Below are 3,517 nucleotides of genomic sequence, written 5' to 3' on the forward strand. Positions count from 1 at the left end.
TACACATTTCCTCGGGCGGCCGCCTCCCGGCCTCCGTGGAGCGCGGGATGCACGGTCCCATCGACAAGCCTCTCCCGTTTTTACCGTGGCGTCGCGGTTCACCACGGCGGGCGGGTCGGTCTCCTCCGCATAAAAAGGGGGACCCCCGCTTTTTGTTCCACGAAATCGCACAAGCTTTTTTCGCATCCACGGTTTGCCACCGCACACCAAAATGCCGATCCGGCTGCCTACTTTAGCCAACAGGTGGAGCCAGGCGCGCCGTACTTGCGCGGCACTTCCCACGTCCACCGAAGTCGGTGCCAAGGACCACTTTCGGCGCCGGAGCCGCGTACGAGCCTACTCGAGGCGGAAGAACGAAGCCAGCAAGGGCCTGGCCGCAAGTGCGTTCAATTGTCGGGACGTCCAAGTCCCTCGTTCTTCCGTGCTTCCTCTTTCGGCAAGTCGTTGCGGCACCTTCCCAAAGCGCGCAGACCCGCTAATCGCGACGAGCGCGACGTGGCCGTGCCGCCTTTCCCTCGGCAGCAAGCAAAACGCCTGGCAACGTCGACGCTCCCCTAACCGCGATCTCGCACCGTGTTTCGTGTGGCGAATTCAAAAGCCGGCCGGCGCTGCTGCAACCATTACGGTCGGTACGCATACGCCGCGGAGGGCGGGACGGTCATCGGAGCGTGCGGTTCCTCCATCGAGTACTGCGCACCTCGGCCGTCGCATCGCCGTGCCATGACCGGCCGCGCGTCAACGCGAACCGGTGCCAGCGAGATCCCTCGCCTGCAAGAACCGACCGGCAGCCTCCGTCACCCGAGGACGCGGAGGCGCTTGCCGCGGACGGCGGGACGGTATGCACTGGTGCACAGCGGACCCGTCACATCGCCAGTTCCTTGACCGACCGCCGACGCTTGTGCCGTTCCTCTCGTACTTGGCAGTCGCCGCGCGATTGTCGGGTCTCGTTCTTGCACGCTCGAACGGTCGGGAGGGCACTCGGCTGGCGTTTCGGGAACGCGCAGCCTCGCCTTCTACCGACGTAACCACGACTCGCCGTTCGCGCTCCGCCGCTCCTGTTTACAGTACTAGGCGGTCCCGCAGCGGTCGGGTCGCGCATTTCGAGCGCTTCGAGCCACGGTGCAGTGGCGGGTCGAAAGCCGACCTATGAGTGCGTTGCGCCGTTTGTACCCGCGTCCGCCACCTGGCCGACCGTCCAAGGTCGCGGTGTTGGCGTCCGCTGGGCGCAACAATTTGTCACGGGGTGCCGCTCCACATTCAGGCAGCCCCGTGGGGAAAAGCCGACCCCGCGTCCAAACGGGGTCAGCGGCAGAAAGTGTCGGGCGCAGACGCAGCTGAGGCGCTCACCCTTCACAATCCGTTAATGATCCTTCCGCAGGTTCACCTACGGAAACCTTGTTACGACTTTTACTTCCTCTAAATGATCAAGTTTGGTCATCTTTCCAACAGACCGGCGCAACCGAAAGGCCGCGCCGGACATCGGTCCGAAGACCTCACTAAATCATTCAATCGGTAGTAGCGACGGGCGGTGTGTACAAAGGGCAGGGACGTAATCAACGCGAGCTTATGACTCGCGCTTACTGGGAATTCCTCGTTCAAGGGGAACAATTGCAAGCCCCTATCCCAATCACGAAAGAAGTTCCACGGGTTACCCAGTCTTTTCAGACAGGGATAAAGACACGCTGCTTCCTTCAGTGTAGCGCGCGTGCGGCCCCGGACATCTAAGGGCATCACAGACCTGTTATTGCTCTGTTTCGTGCGGCTAGGAGCCGCTTGTCCCTCTAAGAAGGTTGTAAGGTGCTGGGAACCCCGCACCTATTTAATAGGCTAGAGTCTCGTTCGTTATCGGAATTAACCAGACAAATCGCTCCACCAACTAAGAACGGCCATGCACCACCATCCACCGAATCAAGAAAGAGCTCTCAATCTGTCAATCCTCCCAGTGTCCGGGCCGGGTAAGTTTTCCCGTGTTGAGTCAAATTAAGCCGCAGGCTCCACTCCTGGTGGTGCCCTTCCGTCAATTCCTTTAAGTTTCAGCTTTGCAACCATACTTCCCCCGGAACCCAAATACTTTGGTTTCCCGGAAGCTGCCCGCCGAGTCATTTGAGTAACTCAGGCGGATCGCTGGTTGGCATCGTTTATGGTCAGAACTAGGGCGGTATCTGATCGCCTTCGAACCTCTGACTTTCGTTCTTGATCAATGAAAACATTCTTGGCAAATGCTTTCGCAGTAGTTCGTCTTGCGACGGTCCAAGAATTTCACCTCTAGCGCCGCAATACGAATGCCCCCGTCCGTCCCTCTTAATCATTACCTCGTATTCCAAAAACCAACAGAACAGAAACGAGGTCTTGTTCTATTATTCCATGCAAGTTTATTCAGGCGACTCGCCTGCGTTGAGCACTCTAATTTTTTCAAAGTAAAAGCACCGGCCATCTCGAGGCACACAATGAAGTGCACCAAGAAAGAACCGGCATGATGTTCAGTCCGAGCCGTCGCATCGGGTAGATGCACTACTCGTCTGGAACTGAGATCCAACTACGAGCTTTTTAACCGCAGCAGCTTTAGTATACGCTATTGGAGCTGGAATTACCGCGGCTGCTGGCACCAGACTTGCCCTCCAATTGATCCTCGTTAAAGGATTTAGAGTGTACTCATTTCAATTACGGGGCCTCAAAAGAGTCCCGTATTGTTATTTTTCGTCACTACCTCCCCGTGCCGGGAGTGGGTAATTTGCGCGCCTGCTGCCTTCCTTGGATGTGGTAGCCGTTTCTCAGGCTCCCTCTCCGGAATCGAACCCTGATTCTCCGTTACCCGTAACAACCATGGTAAGCAAGTAACCTACCATCGAAAGTTGATAAGGCAGACACTTGAAAGAAACGTCGCCGGCTCGTGGCCATGCGATCAGCACAAAGTTATCCAGAGTCACCACACAATACGGGCCGAAACCCGATCGATCTTGGTCTAATAAAAGCACCCGTTACCCAAAGGGCTCCAGGCTCACTGCATGTATTAGCTCTAGAATTGCCACAGTTATCCAAGTAGGAAGAAACGATCTAAGGAACCATAACTGATTTAATGAGCCATTCGCGGTTTCGCCTTATTTCGGCATGTACTTAGACATGCATGGCTTAATCTTTGAGACAAGCATATGATTACTGGCAGGATCAACCAGGTAATCGTTCGACTGCGCGTCCGTCCTCGCCCTCGGCGGGCCGGACGCAGTCTGTGTGCGGCGGAGGCCACCTTCAGGCGCCCCAACACGCTTATTTTGCACTCCGAGATGACGGCGTTCGAGCTCGCTACGGCACAACCTTCCCGAAAGACGAGTGGGAGCCGTGCGGCAAGAAGCACGTTCATGCTCGCTCTTTTTCGTTGCATCGACTCGGTCGCGCCGTGCGGGTTGCCCAAGCCCGCTGCACTGTCGGTGGACCGGCCGGAACTAGCAACGGAGCCGAGACTGCAAAGCCGCCAGACGACGGGTCACGCCCGCGTCTTCGGCGCTTTCGCATCTGAATC

General features: G+C 57.2%; 1 non-coding gene across 1 annotated transcript; it reads right to left on the reverse strand.

Annotated features, from left to right (window-relative positions):
* Window positions 1-1,361: 1,361 nt before the first annotated feature.
* LOC142793767 (small subunit ribosomal RNA) lies at window positions 1,362-3,176 on the reverse strand. The gene has a single exon (XR_012891805.1). It is a non-coding gene; the product is annotated as a small subunit ribosomal RNA (ribosomal RNA).
* Window positions 3,177-3,517: the final 341 nt, after the last annotated feature.

This window comes from Rhipicephalus microplus, unplaced genomic scaffold (assembly GCF_043290135.1).
Source record: "Rhipicephalus microplus isolate Deutch F79 unplaced genomic scaffold, USDA_Rmic scaffold_329, whole genome shotgun sequence".
Classification (NCBI taxonomy): Eukaryota; Metazoa; Arthropoda; class Arachnida; order Ixodida; family Ixodidae; genus Rhipicephalus; species Rhipicephalus microplus.